This window comes from Limulus polyphemus, unplaced genomic scaffold (assembly GCF_000517525.1).
Source record: "Limulus polyphemus unplaced genomic scaffold, Limulus_polyphemus-2.1.2 Scaffold1340, whole genome shotgun sequence".
Lineage (NCBI taxonomy): Eukaryota > Metazoa > Arthropoda > Merostomata > Xiphosura > Limulidae > Limulus > Limulus polyphemus.
The window spans coordinates 170,300-188,330 of record NW_013666950.1 but is presented as its reverse complement, the minus strand read 5'-3'; the positions used below and the strand labels follow the sequence as shown (position 1 = coordinate 188,330).

General features: G+C 33.6%; 1 protein-coding gene across 5 annotated transcripts in view; it reads left to right on the top strand.

Annotated features, from left to right (window-relative positions):
* LOC106463162 (band 7 protein AGAP004871-like) overlaps positions 1 to 18,031 on the top strand; it is a 205,855-nt gene that overhangs the window by 104,961 nt on the left and 82,863 nt on the right. The gene's annotated exons all lie outside the window — the stretch shown is intronic.

Sequence of the window (18,031 nt, the reverse complement as noted above, 5' to 3'; positions counted from 1 at the left end):
TTTACAGACAAAGGTTGTACCAAACACATAAGTGTATTGTGATTACTTACAGACAAAGGTTGTACCAAACACATAACTGTATTGTGATTGTTTACAGACAAAGATTATATTCCACGTATAGCTTTATTTTGATTGTGCACGGACAAAGGTTGTACCAAATACGTAACTCTATTGTGATTAGTTACAGACAAAGGTTGTACCAAACACATAACTGTATTGTGATTGTTTACAGACAAAGGTTATATTCCACGTATAGCTTTATTTTGATTGTGCACGGACAAAGGTTGTGCCAAATACATAACTGGTACAACCTTTGTATGTAACTAATCACAATACAGTTATGTGTTTGGTACAACCTTTGTCTGTAAGTAATCACAATACAGTTATGTGTTTGGTACAACCTTTGTCTGTAACTAATCACAATAGAAACACATAACTGTATTGTGATTACTTACAGACAAAGGTTGTACCAAACACATAACTGTATTGTGATTGTTTACAGACAAAGGTTGTACCAAACACATAACTGTATTGTGATTACTTACAGACAAAGGTTGTACCAAACACATAACTGTATTGTGATTGTTTACAGACAAAGGTTGTACCAAACACATAACTGTATTATGATTAGTTACAGACAAAGGTTGTACCAAACACATAACTGTATTGTGATCAGTTACAGACAAAGGTTGTACCAAACACATAACTCCCCTTGACAACTGTTGTTAGTTTTTGAATCTCATTTTCTTTAATGACAGGATAAACAACTGTATTGGATATGCCCATTTTTCAGAGAATGCTTTCACTTATCAAAATGAGTAAAATTCTATTCTGTAGCCATACTTTTCTAAATTTAATTATAAAGCTTGATGATAAGCCGAACAATGTTCTTCTTAGTTAAATAACGATCATGAGGCACAGCCTGCGTTTCAAGCTTAGTGAAACAGAAACTGTATTCTGGTTTATGTATCAAACTTTCTGAAATTCAACTTTTACGAGCTTAAAAACGTCATTGTATCATGAGATAATTTTTTCTATCTTCATACATGTTTATCAGAACGAACAAAAGACGCTCGCTCAACGAAACATAACATCAAAGAAAATAATGCACAGTCGTAAAAGCAGAATAACAAACATTGGTCTTTCAGATGGATGTAATCTCAATAATGGCGTTTCGTAGTGTCTCCAGATTTGTTTGTATAGGGTTTTCGAGTAAGTCTACGCAAGGGCAATCTGTTCTAAGTTTAAGCTAATAGACCAGAGGAATACATGTAGTCAAGAGCACGCACTGCCAACTCTTGGGATACTCTAATCAAATAATGGAATTTGAGAGCCAGTCTCACTACGCACCCGTGGCCCGAAAGTGCAGGGCGTAATTTTGCAGCAACGGAAGCGAACCTTGGACCCTCGGACTTGCAGTCAGGCACACTAACCACTACGCCATGCTCGGCTCAAATGTGTTCAAAATGGTAGACCTGCTGTACGAAATGGAAATATTTTTTATTTCTTGAGATGAAAAACAACTAGACAAATAAAGGCGGCTGGTAAATATTTCTAAGTTAGACAAATTGAAGAGTGTCTTGATAACAAATGATTGAGAAAGTTTGAAAACAAAATCAATCCTCTATGGCGCTTGTGATTCTCTGACTGGAATATGTGAAGTTATTAAGAACTACTTATTTTCCTTAGATTTTTCCCAAACAATCGGAATTAGATCAACAGCTTTGACGAACATAAATGGGTTTTAAAAGTTAAATTAGAATGTCAGAGCCCAATGTTCTTTACAGAAAATATGGTTAAAGTTAGCAACGTATTTTACAGAAAATATGGTTAAAGTTAGCAACGTATTTTACAGAAAATATGGTTAAAGTTAGCAACGTATTTTACAGAAAATATGGTTAAAGTTAGCAACGTATTTTACAGAAAATATGGTTAATTTTAACAACGTATTTTACAGAAAATATGGTCGAAGTTAGCGATGTGTCTTGCAGTAAATATGGTTGGAGTTAGCGATGTGTCCTGCAGTAAATATGGTTGGAGTTAGCGATGTATCTTACAGAAAATATGGTTGGAGTTAGCGATGTATCTTACAGAAAATGTGGTTGGAGTTAGCGATGTGTCTTACAGTAAGTATAGTTGAAGTTAGCTATGTGTCTTGCAGTAAATATAGTTGGAATTAGCGATGTCTTGCAGTAAATATAGTTGGAGTTAGCGATGTGTCTTACAGAAAATGTGGTTAGAGTTAGCGATGTGTCTTACAGAAAATATGGTTGGAGTTAGTAGTGTGTCTGTAATATTTTTGATTGTAATTTCTGATCCTAATTCTATTGTAACACGGTCTTTATTGCATGACAAAGGGCGTCTGCTCGAAACGTCGCACGAAATAAACAAGAAAAAGTTTTCATTTAGACATGTCAGTTTATTCTTTAGTATTATTGATTCAAAAAGTTACTTTTATTACACTGTTTTCAAACTTATTTAAAAGCATAGAGTGATAGAAAGATAGACAGAAAAGATAAAACCGACAAATCATCATTTCTTCTTTTTTCTCAGGTCATACAATTTTAATTTCAGGGGTCAAATGTTACACCATGTTCAGTTTCACTTTTATTTGCTTAATTCTGGTTCCATAACCTTCTTAATCTGAAGTTATCACGATACTTGGAACTGATACTCGTTACTGCTGTTTTAATGGGTATTAATTTAAGCTAATTTGACTAATCGACTAGACTAGCAGTATGGGATCAGGTTTACGAAGAATTAGTGAATACAGAAAAAAATTAATTATAAGCTTTTACACTGTACTTATGGAACCCTATCGAGAGTTGCCATGTTTGGGTGTTAAAGTACTCAATATTTGGGTGTTGAAGTACTCGAATGTTTGGGTGTTAAAGTACTCAATATTTGGGTGTTAAAGTACTCAATATTTGGGTGTTAAAGTACTCAATATTTGGGTGTTGAAGTACTCGAATGTTTGGGTGTTGAAGTACTCGAATGTTTGGGTGTTGAAGTACTCCAATATTTTGGTGTTAGCATACTCCAATATTTGAATGTTAAAGTACTCCAATGTTTGGATATTAAAGTACTCCAATGTTTGGGTATTAAAGTACTCCAATGTTTGGGTATTAAAGTATCCCAATGTTTGGGTATTAAAATACCCCAATGTTTGGGTATTAAAATACCCCAATGTTTGGGTATTAAAGTACCCCAATGTTTGGGTATTAAAGTACCCCAATGTTTGGGTATAAGAGTACTCCAATCTTTGGGTATAAGAGTACTCCAATCTTTGGGTATAAGAGTACTCCAATCTTTGGGTATAAGAGTACTCCAATCTTTGGGTATAAGAGTACTCCAAACTTTGGGTATAAGAGTACTCCAAACTTCGGGTGTTAGAGTACTCCCATGGTTGGATATTAGAGTACTCCAAACTTCGGGTGTTAGAGTACTCCCATGTTTGGATATTAGAGTACTCCCATGTTTGGATATTAGAGTACTCCCATGTTTGGATATCAGAGTACACTCATGTTTGGATATCAGAGTACTCTCATGTTTGGATATCAGAGTACTCTCATGTTTGGATATTATAGTAATCCAAAGTTTAAATGTTAAAGTACTCTAATGTTTGGGTGTTAGAGCACTCTAATGATCGGGTGCTAGAGTAATCCAAAGTTTGAATGTTAAAGTACTTTAATGTTTGGGTGTTAGAGTATTCTAATGTTTGGGTGTTAGAGTATTCTAATGTTTGGGTGCTAAAGTACTCTAATGTTTGGGTGCTAAAGTACTCTAATGTTTGGGTGCTAGAGTACTCCAATGTTTGGGTGTTAGAGTATTCTAATGTTTGGGTGCTAAAGTACTCTAATGTTTGGGTGCTAGAGTACTCCAATGTTTGGGTGTTAAAGCATTCTATTATACCATAAAAATTACATAAAACAATAAATATCCAATGCAGTATTCATGTAAAACAGATACACAATACGTATCTTTAACTTTTTATTACGTTACACAGATATATGCTGGAAGCATGTGTTTAGGCTACGAACTGTAGGTCTGCTGAAAACGACGATGTAAGCGAAGAATGTTGCGGAGTAATGTCGAATGAAAATTAGCCAAAAACTGCTTCAACTGAAATTTACATTGAGAAGAATACATGGGATGTAAAATATTGTTACTACACTTCCAACAATTCTGTGGTGAATGTTTGCCGATGATATTTATTGAGACAGGTTGTTTTCTTCGTGTTTTTAGTTTGCCACTATTGGCTTCTAAAGCCTAGAAAACTGCCTTCAGTAATACATCTTTAATTTAAAATCATAGAAGCTTTCGTGACCATCAAGTTTCTATTTATTAGGAATCCAGATCTAAATGGCATCCGTAATAATGCAGGAAAAAAAATTCTATGTTTGTGTTTTTTACAGAATACATTTTTCCAATCTTGCATTGTAACTGGTACCATTTATTTAGGTGTCATTTAGCGGGAGACTAAAGAAGTCGAGGCTACACAATTCGCCAAAGCTTCTGATTAACCATCATACTCACTCTTAATTCAAATAGGAAATACAGACAACAACTTATCATGATATCACAGTACTCTGGCCTGGCCTGGTGGTTAGGGCGCTCGATTCGCAATTTGTGCGTCGCATATTCGAATCTCATCACCAAACATGCTCACCATTTTAGCCGTGGGGTGTTATAATGGAACAATCAATAACACTATTTGATTAGAGTATACCAAGATTTGGCGGATGGTGGTTTTAACTAGCCGTCCTCCCTGTAATATATTACTTCTAAATTAGGGACGGCTAGCGCAGATAGCCCTCGAATAGCTTTTCACGAAAATTCGACAAACAAACAAATAAGACACCATAATATTGCTGTCGAGCCTATCTAATCATCTTTGCCAGAACAAGCCATACTACACGTTACAGGTTAAAGCTGCATCATCAAAATTCGCAATGCTAATTGTAGGTTAGGGTTGACTTGACTATTGCTAAGTGATGAGTAATGTAGATAATTAATTTATTGTCTGGTGAGGTAGGTGCTGGACTGATTACTTTAGGAAATTCATATACGCTGTTTATCACCAGGTGAGATTGTTTGTTTGTTTTTGAATTTCGCGCAAAGCTACACGAGGGCTATCTGCGCTAGCCGTCCCTAATTTAGCAGTGTAAGACTAGAAGGAAGGCAGCTAGTCATCACCACCCACCGCCAACTCTTGGGCTACTCTTTTACCAACGAATAGTGGGATTGATCGTCACATTATAACGCCTCCACGGCTGAAAGGGCGAGCATGTTTGGTGTGACGGGGATTCGAACCCACGACCCTCAGATTACGAGTCGAATGCCCTAACTACCTGGCCTCACCAGGTGAGAAGAAGGATAGTGATTGATATATTATTTGGACTAAATGGTTGATACTAGATGAAAAGCGACTAATTTCTTGCTCGGAGACGGCAAGTGCTGGGCTGACTGCTAAAGTACGTTGATGTTTTATAAGTTCCTAAGTAAGCTAATTTTGGTTTGTTTGCTTTTGTTAGGTGAACTCAATGTTAAAAGTTGGTGCAATTTCCAACCGTAGTAAACCGTATTAGTATAATTATAATCTCTGCTCGTTATTGACCCTTTTTAAAAATATTACTATGTAGGTGATATTCTGTTATTTACGAAATTTCTACTATGAATGATAATAGTATACAGGTTATACCCTGCTGTTTACTCAGAAGTTTCTACTATCAATGAAAATAGTATACAAGTTACACACTGCTGTTTACTAAGAAGTTTCTACTATGAATTATGATAGTATACAAGTTATACACTGCTGTTTACTAAGAAGTTTCTACTATGAATTATGATAGTATACAGGTTATACACTGCTGTTTACTAAGAAGTTTCTACTATGAATTATGATAGTATACAAGTTATACACTGCTGTTTACTCAGAAGTTTCTACTATCAATGAAAATAGTATACAAGCTACACACTGCTGTTTACTAAGAAGTTTTTACTATGAATTATGATAGTATACAAGTTATACACTGCTGTTTACTAAGAAGTTTCTACTATAATTTATGATAGTATACAGGTTATACACTGCTGTTTACTAAGAAGTTTCTACTATGAATTATGATAGTATACAGGTTATACACTGCTGTTTTCTGAGAAGTTTCTGCTAAGCTGCTATCTAATTGCAAGAGTCGCTAAACATAAAAAACAACATTATTTGGTTTTAAATTCTGTTCTGTAAAATATAAATAACTGTTCTAATTATTATCATTACTGCACACGTCTATATTGCAGAACATATTAATTAGTATCTAAACATCTAGATTTCAATCAAACTAACATTAACATTAAAGTCAACTTCGTTAAGTTATCTAGATAATTATATTCATGAATGATGAGAATGAGAGACGATCTCCAGCTGACTTCAGTTCCCTTTTCTTGATTCTTCATGTATATGAATATATTATACCGTGAGCTTTACCATCAGTACGAAGCCTCGGTTAAGAGATACAAGATTCATTTAGAAAAGTGTTTGGAAAGTGACATCATTGCCATCTGGAATTAAGAAATAATATTAATAATTCGCCCGTGAAGCAGAATAGAAATAATTACTATTGGAGACTGCGTGTTTCCTAGAGTTATTGGTAGCGTGGATAAGTAAACATTCGTTTAGCATTAGCTTTAATAATTACCTGTACGTTTAATGTTTTTATTTGTTTGTAGTTAGGAGCAAAGTTACATAATGGGCTATCTCTGCTGTGCCCACCACGAGTATATAGAATCTGGTTTCTTATCGTTAGTTAAACCTTTTATTTCCATTCTTGTTGTTAAGAAAACAAGATATAAAATAATAACAAAGAAGTAATCCTTCCAAAGTTCTCAGATAGGTAAACATCGTGAATTCTAAAGTTTTTGTTATGTTAACATTCAAGCTTATATTTTACTCCAAACACACACTGAACCAGTCATGGTTTGGTGTAGCCAAAAAATTCCTATAGAATTCTTCTTGTTTTTCAAGAAGTATGCCCCCTAGTGGCTCAGCGGTAAGTCTGAGAGCTCACACCGCTAAAAACCCTATTTTGATACTCTTGGTAGACACATCATAAATAGTTCTGTGCTTAGCAACAAAACAAACAAACAAACAATCCAAGGAATATATAGTCGATTACCTAAAATGTTGAAATTACCAAAAACTGATCCTACGATTGTTATAATAAGTCATCCTCAACAAAGAAAATTGTTTAATTATATATGTCCCGTTATAAATTCAATGACATTTCACAACGTATAAATATATGGGAAATGTACGTGCAGTATCCTTTGAAGGATTAATAGACCATTACTCTCATAAAGTCTGCGATCATCTAGGAAAAATGTTGAATTTAATATAACTGAATCTTCTTTTCTGTTTTTAATATCAGCTACTTTTTTCGTCTCAGATCTCTAAAAGTTTCCAAGTCGAAATTGAGTCTTTTGACAAATGAAGAGTTTCTTGTTGCTGAATTTCAGAAGTAAACACAGACTTTACGCATTTATTTTTTCATAATTATAGTATATATAAGAAATATGTAGATATCGATCTATAAAGAAGCAGTAGCAATGGAAGATAAGTATGGTTGCGTGGTACCCAAAAGTAATGTTGCATAATGAGGCTTAATTAATTGTGGCACCGAAAAGGAACTTACAAACCTAAATAGTACAACATTAGCTTCTAAAATGAAGCACTGCATTTATACCATTTCAGTCCTAGAATATAGTAATAGAATTAAGTAACACAATGAAAAAGGAATAACATATCATTGTCTATACCTACAATATTATAGAGATTTTCAAAAGTAGCAGTAGCGTATAGTCAGTTTCAGTCTTTTCTAAAGAAAGAAAATTGGAGTCGAGGAACATTCAAACCCCCAACTCTGCTAACCAAGAGATGCTTTAGTCAACTAAGCTGCAGCGTCCTCATCTGTTCTCACTTCATAGGTTATCAAGTACGGGAACGTTCGGGACTCGCGAACTGTGCCGATCAGCTTAATTGTTTCTTAATAAGTTTGAAGTTAAGCGCAAAGCTATACAATAGGCTATCTGTACTATGCCCACCGCAGGTATCGAAACCCGAGTTTTAGCGTTACATTCCCTCAGACTTATCGGCGAGACACCAAAGGTCTAATTGGCATGTAAACTATGAATCCGTTTATATATTGATTTTTTTTTTTGAAATCCGGTTAACTATAAAATGCAAAGAGAGATTTGTCGCCCTTATAAGAAGTACCTTAGTTGGCTCGAGCGTCTGTACAGCTAACAAAGTTTTGAGTTGGAACTTTCAATTTTCACATATATAGGAAATTCTAAATCTACAAGACTGCTCAAAAACGACGTGTAGGCTCGTGTTTCTCTGAGAAACGCATTATATTTTATTTCTAACTTGTGTTATTTAATAATGAAAAAAAATGTCATTCATCTAGTAACATAATACTTTTTGGTGTCATAGAATAGGTTTCACTGAAATAGGCTTTTCACGTTAACTTTAAAAGGCTTTAAATCAGTATAGTAGACCCTCCCTCTAGCGTCTGGCGAAAATATCCAGTTCAGCGGGCAAAGCTTCAAGATTGTATGCGCCAAAGTTAGATATAGCCATGGGCAGTGTTTCTGGCAGTAAGCAACCGATTCAAAAAATGTTGTCGTTGAGGTGGGGGGTGGGGGTGGAATGTTTATTTGCTTCAGCTTCTGACCTTTAGAAATAAGTTATAAAAAGGAAACATTAATGTAACGGAAGAATTAGTGAATAAAATCACTTAACAATAATAATACAGATATAAATGTTACGATTGAATAGTTTTTATGTAGAAAACCATTCATACCATGCTAATAATGAATATAAACACAATGAAAATATGATATCCCACCATTCCTACCATGCTAATAGTTAACATAAACACAATGAAAATATGATATCCCACCATTCCTACCATGCTAATAATGAACATAGACACAATGAAAATATGATATCCCACCATTCCTACCATGTTAATAGTTAACATAAACACAATGAAAATATGATATCCCACCATTCATACCATGCTAATAAAGAACATAAACACAATGAAAATATGATATATATCTCACCGTTTATGCCATGCTAATAATTAATATAAATACAATAAAAATCAGATATCCCACCATTCATACCATGCTAATAATGAACATAAACACAATGAAAATATGATATCCCACCATTCATACCATGCTAATAATGAAAATAAACACAATGAAAATATGATATATATATCTCACCGTTTATGCCATGCTAATAATTAATATAAATACAATAAAAATCAGATATCTCAATTATTGAAATGCAGAGCAAGAGGGAAAAGAATAGTCAAAGTTTGTCTTGTTTGTACATAACGTGTGCCCCAATAGTTCAGCGATAAGTCTAAAGGCTCATAACGCTAAAAAACTGGGTTTTGATACCCGTGGTGGGCACAGCATAGATAGCCCATTGTGTAGCTTTGACATTAACAACAAACAAACACAGCGTGTAAAAAAAAAAAAAGTTTCCAGTGTGTTGCCGACGTCTGATCGGACGTTTTCTGTTCCAGAAGACAAACTTGTTTGACATTGTCACACTATGTTGCTGAAGTCTTGTCGAAGATTTTCTGTTCCAGCAGACAAACTCGTTTGGCCTTATGCCATTATGTTGCTGACGTCTGATGGAACATGTTCTGTTCCAAAAGGGCCCGGCATGGTCAGATGGTTAGGGCACTCGACTCGCAATTTGAGGGTCGCGGGTTCGAATTCCCGTCGCAACAAACATGCTCACCCTTTCAGCCGTGGGTGCGTTATAATGTGATTGTCAATCCCACTATTCGTTGAAAAAGAATAGCCCAAGAGTTGGCGGTGGGTGGTGATGACTAGCTGCATTCCCTCTAGTCTTTCACTGCTAAATTAAGGACGGCTAGCGCAGATAGCCTTCGTGTAGTTTTGGGCGAAATTCAAAACAAACCAAACCAAACTGTTTCAAAAGAAAACTCCTTTGGCCTAGTGCCAGAATTTTGCTGACGTCTGATCGAACACTTACTAGGTATTATTGCCACAGTATGTTGATGATTTCATACTGAAAAAAAATTATATTTCAGAAGACAAACTCGCTAGGCCTTGTTCTAGTATGGTGCTGACATATAGTCAAACACACTCTGCCTCAAAAGACAAACTAGTTTGTCCTTTCTCCAATATTTTGTGGGGTTCTGACCGAAAGCATGGTATTACAGAAATTCTCTCAGCGATAAGTCAACCCTAAATATCGGGATTCAATACTTGCGATGAGCAGAGCACAGATACTCCACTATGTAGCTTTTGTGCTTAACACCAAGTAAACTATTTCAGTAAACAAAGCTGCTAGGTCTTATCGATCCTACTTTCGTCTAGTTTAAAAGCCTAAAATGGTCGACGGATATGTAAACACACGATACTAACCTTTATTATAATTTTATAATCTTTACCTATTCAGAATAAAGACTCGTCAATATATGTTGCATTCTATGATATTTTAATAAAGGAAAATAATTAAATCAGATTTTGAACAATAAATCAATGCTTTCCGGTCATTTTCTCCGCTTAACTTAAGTTTAATTATTTTTAACGTTAATTAACCCTGAGGCATATGTGTATCTACGTACAGTTTAATAATCATAATACTGTGGTATATGGATCTATTCAGTATCCTCGTTTCTAGTTTTCAGCCACGGAGTTGTCACTTTTGCGTAATGCAACAGTGTTTAGATTTTTCTGCCACATTAGTATTAAATAAAAAAGTATTTTGCAGAATATTTCATAGAAACATTCACACTCTTGTTTCTAAACTACTTCCACATATAACCACTCCCTATTCATTGCGGTGTTATATCTAACGTGACCACAATCCATATTCAAAGGGATTGAGACTTAATTCACACGGAAACTACCACTGGTAAAACAATACATTGTTGAAGGGAACAAAATATCGCACGTGATGACACATGTTTATTTCACTCCAATTGGAAATTTGTATCTGCGGGTTTATGCCGAATACGTCCAATGAAAATCTTTTGTTCCTGATGGATTTGCCATTTTTACGAGAGCTATCGGGTATTTTATTATTGTTGTCGTTTGATTTTTGATTTTTTTTGTATTAGTAATAATTCAACTACTATCACATATGATTTCGGAAGAAAGTTTGATAACTGTGCTTTGATCACGCTATTCGTTCGGAAACTACGGGAAGGACCTCTATACAAAACTTAAACAACAAATCATCGTAAATACAAAGCAACAGAAATGTTGAAGTTTCATCTAAATTTGGGTTGACAATATATGTATGAGTGTAAAGCTACACATAGGTCTATAAACATGTCACCGTGTAGTCGGAATCAATAAAGCCTTCTAGAAAATAGTACAAGGTTTCTAACTGAAACACCTCATACTGGATGTAGAATATAATACAAACAAGCGGGTTATAATTACTTTGGCTCGTCATTGATTCTTCTCAAAAAGAATAATAGTATACAGGTTATACTCTGTTTACTGAGAAGTTTGTACTATGAAGTATGATAGTATACAGGTTATAGCCTGCTGTTTACTAAGAAGTTTCTACTATCAATGATTATAGTATACAGGTTACACCTTGCTGTTTACAAAGAAATTTCTACTATGAATTATAATAGTATACAGGTTATACCTTGCTGTTTACAAAGCAATTTCTACTATGAATTATAATAGTATACAGATTATACCTTGCTGTTTACTAAGAAGTTTCTGCTATCAATGATTATAGTATACAGGTTACACCCTGCTGTTTACAAAGAAATTTCTACTATGAATTATAATAGTATACAGGTTATACCTTGCTGTTTACAAAGAAATTTCTACTATGAATTATAATAGTATACAGGTTATACCTTGCTGTTTACTAAGAAATTTCTACTATCAATGATTATAGTATACAGGTTACACCCTGCTCTTTACAAAGAAATTTCTACTATGAATTATAATAGTATACAGATTATACCTTGCTGTTTACTAAGAAGTTTCTGCTATCAATGATAGTAATATACAGTTATACTCTGTTATTTACTGTGAAGTTTCTACTAGGTTTCTATCCGAATGCAAGAATTGCCAAACAACAAAAAAACATTATGTGGTTTTAAGTTCTATTTTGTAAAACATCATAAAGGTTCTAATTATTATTATTATTGCAAATATGTATATTGTATCATATATTAAGTAGTATCTAATCATCTAGTTTTCAATCAAACTAACACTAAAGTCAACTTAGTTAAATTATCTATATAATTATATTTGTGAATGATGATAATAAGAAACATTCTCTGTCTGACTTCAATTCTCTTTTTTTTTGGTTCTTGGCATATGTGAATATATTAGACCTTGAGCTTTACCATCAGTATAAAGTCTCAGGTCATGGATGTAAACTATATGTGGAAGTTATTTTTACACTACTTTAAGTCCATTCTATGTATTCAATTCATTTCAAAAAATGTATGTGATTAATTTTGAGTTTAAACTATCTGAATATTGCTTTGGAACATAATTACATAATAACTATTAGGAAAATAGTTGCGACATATGTAGGGATAATAAACAAAGTAAAAAAAGATTAGTTAATAAAAAATATTTGATAACTTTATAATTTTGTTTATTCACATTTAATACATGCAAATGATTCTTGGGAAACCTCATCATAATATAACATAAAACCCTTATTGCTTCTTCAAAAAAAATTTATGAGAGTAACTTTGGGTTTCAACTATTGGGATTTAATAATTATTTATTTCACAAGTATTTAATAAATACGTAATATAAAATGCTTGTGAAATAAATATTTATTTAGTAGGTAATTTGGATGTTTATGATTAAAATAAATAAATTAATATACCCAGTCTTGAAACCTTTAAAAAAAAACACAAGAATATCCATTATCATGGTACAAGAATTAATGCTAATATACACATACCGCTTTTTTAAAAGGTCAATAGGTCAATGCCCAATAACTTCTGTGCGGGCAAACATTTGGAATGCTATATCCAATATTATAAGAAATATGAGATTTTTTAAAAAGTTAAGGTTTGTTTCAAGAACTGTCTATTGAATTTATGATTCACTTAATTATATATTTATAAAATTTATTATTTATTTAGACCATATTGTATTACCTAACTTGTGAAGAAAACTGAATTTAATTGAATAAAAATTTCAAACTAAGAAATAATAATTCGCCCATGAAGAACAACTGAAGACTCTGCATCTACCAGAGATATTGGAATCGTGGATAGTTATACATTCCCTTGACGTTAGCTTTAATGACTACATATGGGTTTAGAATAACTTATCCTTATAAATTTATAATACTTTTAGTCTGACCGCTTACAAGAATATTATCACTGTAAAAAACATAAAATGTAAAAAATAAAAAAGCCCTCATATCTTCATCTCAATTTCTTGAACTTTTTAGGATAAAACCAATAAAACTTCTTTTACTAAAACCATACGTTATGCCGATTACAAGATAGAGGAAAATATAATAAATAAAATTGGCATTAAGATCTTAAGATGAACTTTAATGGTTCTTTTGAATGTAAGTTTTATAATAAGAATGCCTATTCTATTTCACAGTTTTTCAAATAGCTCTGCAAACTTTAAACATCACTAGACCAAGACTTGGCGGTGAGTGATGTTGACTGGGCTGCATGCCTTCCCTCTAGCCAATCAATTCAAAATTAGGGACGACTATGCGCTGATAGCCCTTATATAGCTTTATGCGAAAATTTAGTTTAAAATTAATAAGATTTAGTTTTTACATTTTAGATTATGATCAACTTTTGCCTATTTACCGAAAATTTAATAAGGAAGTTTGTGACGATAAAAACTCGTATATAATATCTGAATACCATGTGATTTAAGATTTTCAGCAAAAACAATATCAGAAAATTAAAAGTTTAATGATAATAATTTTCAAGCAAAAATATTGTAAACTGTCTTTAAAATCACGAATAAGAATGTACAAATAGCTTCATAAATGAAAACGATATTTGAAATTAAAACATTTCAGAGTTATGTAGATTATTAACACCGATGTTTCAATATTTTATTATTAAAATTATTCATATTGGCCAATTTATTGCTTTAAAAACATTTACTTTAAAATGTAAAACGTTGTGGCGGTATTTTTCAAACATTTTGAACAATATTTGACATTTTAAAGCTGAATGTCACCTTTTCCACATTATGGGCTAAACGGATAGATCAGAGACCCCAAGAGTTCGTATTTATTGGTCCACAATTTCAAACTACTGGCAAAAGAGAAAACAGTCAGTTAGCAGCACCTGCCAACACAAGGTTTTATTCGGCTTTGAAATGAATAATATGGGTCATTTGTCGGTCTTCATAACATACCCACAGCTGAAAGAGCGGAGGTGGTTTATAATGTGCGAAACCTGGAATTTTGATCCGGCACGCTAGCATTTAGGCCACGCCAGGCCCATTTTGAATAAATAATACACGCCATAAATACCACCAGTTGGCGACATCTCACTCCATTAATTTTCGTAGCTCTAAAATAAGTTAATGAAAGTTAAATTCTAAGTCTAATTTGTTGTGTTCATTAATAAATTTTAATTCTGCAAGTTCGGCACAAAGCAATAAACTATAGCGTTGAAACTTAATATGGATGAAGCCAATAGTTGAGTTTAATTAATAAAATGATTGCGTAGTAGTTCAAACACAATTTTATAATTTCGTGACCTGTATATTATCCATATAAAGTTCATCTTATGGATTTATAATGTGTGTGTGTGTGTGACTGCGACTCGTTCTATATAACCCTAAAAAATAAAATATTCAGCCTTTTACTTTGCTTAGAGGTATTGATTAGAAACTAAAAACCTCCTTGTTAGTAGATAAGTAAAGATAACTGAGAGAGCTAACGGAGTATCCAGAGGTTTAAGGCTAGAACAGTTGATCATTCTAATTCATTATTAAGTTTAAAATGTCTTTTTACACTTTGGAAAATCATCGTTATCGTTCCAGACACGTTTGTGTCTTTGTCTTGGTTTAAGAAATCTTTGCAATTGCTTTCAAGGCGTGAGGGTTTTCCAGGGAACTGAACCTGGAGTTTTCCCATAATCACACTGTTTTTAAACTTAAGACAATAGTTAGTCGTAACTAAGAGATTAACTTATGGGTGGTTTGTGAACTTACGGGTTAGTTATGTCCCTGAATGCTACCAAGATGTCGGGTTAAATCAAGACCTTCAGAAAACAAGGAGACATTTTATCACCAGATTGAAAGGACAGAAAGATTATACTCCCAGCACAGCTAGCAATCCCAGTCTTTTTAGGCTATTTCTGTATTAGCTTGGACCTATTTTCGTATAATTTTCTTTATTCTGTAAATCACGTCTTTTTAAACAGACACTAGAATAACTCGGTGCAAATTATGTCAGTACTAAATACCTAACACAAGAAGACTTTAAGAGCGTGAAAACCTCACCACGAAGAGTATTTTTGTTGTTGTTGTTGTTTTTACTGTTGTGGTAACCAACCTAAAATATACATCAACCAGTTTTCCACCCTGACAAAATGTAAGTCTGTGTGTCAGGAGCCTCTTTCTATCTCAATTTGTTCTCGAATTTTGACCTTTTTTCAAAATCTCGATTTGCTACTAGTATAACAAAAGTATTCGTCCTTTAGTGTGACCTTTACCTTTAAGCTACAATCACCAAAAGTTAATCAATTATTTTCTGAGAGACACTCAACCTTTTTACCAAATATGATCAAAATGAGAGGAAACTGTTTTGAGTTACACTTTTAAGACATACTTGGTTGAGTGGAAATAAAACCCCTGGCGTCGGACGGGGATACTTAAGTTAGCTAAGTTTTAGTGGATTTTCTGTATTATAACAATCTAAATCTAAACGATCAATATGTTACTAAAATATTTATTTATTCATCTAATTACTTGTTGCTGTCTGAATCTTTTCTGGCCTCTGTGATCTTGTATTTCGTCTAGCACTACCCAAATAACATGTCCACCTAATACTTTACACAAAGTAATTAAAAGATAATTGATATTATAATGTTTAGCTTAAACAATGCCAAAACAGTGATATAAAACATTTATAATCACTCTCATTGTTACGAAAGTCGGGTATCTGATGAACTGTAAATTGATCTGACGTGTGAATGCTGGCCATTCAGCTTAGGTTCGTAAATGAACGTATGGTAGAAGTGTTTTACTTCTTTACATTTCATGGTTAAGGTTCTGAGTAAACTTTTACCATTCCTCTGAAAGCCCTGAGCTGTTTCAGGGCAACTTTAGTTTCGGGAGTCACTTTATGGGTCTCCAAAGAGCATCCAATGCCTTCTAGATGGGACTGGAGTCTCGTGAGAACACTGACCACCCCATTCAATGAATCTCCTCTTCTTTAATAAATGTGTATTCCAATTTTAACATGACAGTGCAGGCGTTTCGTCCATTAAACCTAATTCCGGGCCAATTGCATCAGTAATACAGGTAGATGTATATGCATTGTATTAAAGGTGCATTCTGCAGGATGTAGAGGGCAGTTCGTCCACCATTGCTTTATATATTTCTTCCTGCCCAATACTTCCGTCATCGCCATATGCAGCACTTTCAAGTATTAAAACGAGATTGGGTGTCTCTACTAAATCGCACTAATATTGCACGTTATCTGACTGCAAGATCAAGTGCAATACACGTATAAAAAATCTCATTGGTCCACTGGGAATGTTCTTCGCACATTACAGGCGAACCTTGTTGGACATCAGGTACATTTGTTGGTTTTGCGAGGTCTGTTTCTAACCATCTGTACAGAAACACTTGTAGCCATTTCTCAACAGTCTGCTGTGGTTGGTTGGCTTCCATTCGCCCGATGCATTTCTACCAGAGTGCAACATGTGAATGTCTTGTTTAAGGTACACTTCAAACGTTCGAGCTCTGTAATTGGGCTAAAAGTGACAAGAACAAAATTGTGCAAGATATATACATATAGCCTACGCTGAATAACCAATCGCATTTCAGATCATATGACTGATCATCAGATGTCTGATTTGCATAACACTGAATCTAGGAGGATGACTGATAATCATCGTAGCAACAACATCATCAGTTCTAGCGATACTTTGATAGCTTTATGCTAAATAAAGACTGCTGTAGTTAAGCAGTTAAAGCTGCTACCCGATATCATTTGAAGATTATTACATTTTCAAGAACTTAGGAACAATAGGAACTTATGGATTTAGTCATATAAAATGATTTAATACAAGGGCATAGTGAGAACCACGTAAATTAACTTAGTGATGACAACTGAAAACACTGTATTTAGCCAAACACAGTTTATCTATACATTCTGTATTTCAGGGTTGACTGAATGTACGTTTTATTGAAGAAATTTTACAAACCTTGGATTCAGTGTAAAAAAAACTTATCAAAATACGGCTCGTGAGAGAAGAAATAACTAACGTAACACGTACGTCTCTATGGTAAACAAGGGGTTAAAATAGTAAGTAATTAAACACAGCTGTTCATAGTGTATGATCCATCTGGTGGTATTAAACTTTGGAAAGTAGATTATAGTGGCAATAGATTACCAATATGCTCATGGGAAAACGGCATGGCTATGTCATGAGTCTAAGATAAGAGGGTTTTAATTGTCTTTTTATTTCCATATATGTTATTTTGACTTAGAGGGAGTTACCAAAAATAGTGTGAAAAATTTTTTCCCTAAGTAGAAAGTATTGTATACTCAGATTACAAGATAATCACATTTTTTGATAAATAGAAAAATATTCAAAAATGCATGTAAGTGTGTAAAAAACGTTGTCGTTTTTTTTTTTCTTTTACAGCCACCTAAATGACAAGCCTCGTTTCATTCCAATTTTCAAGGCATTTTATCATTTTTATTGGTCTAGTTTTGTTTCGAAACAATGGAAAGCAATGTGAATTTTTGAAACAGGTAATTTCT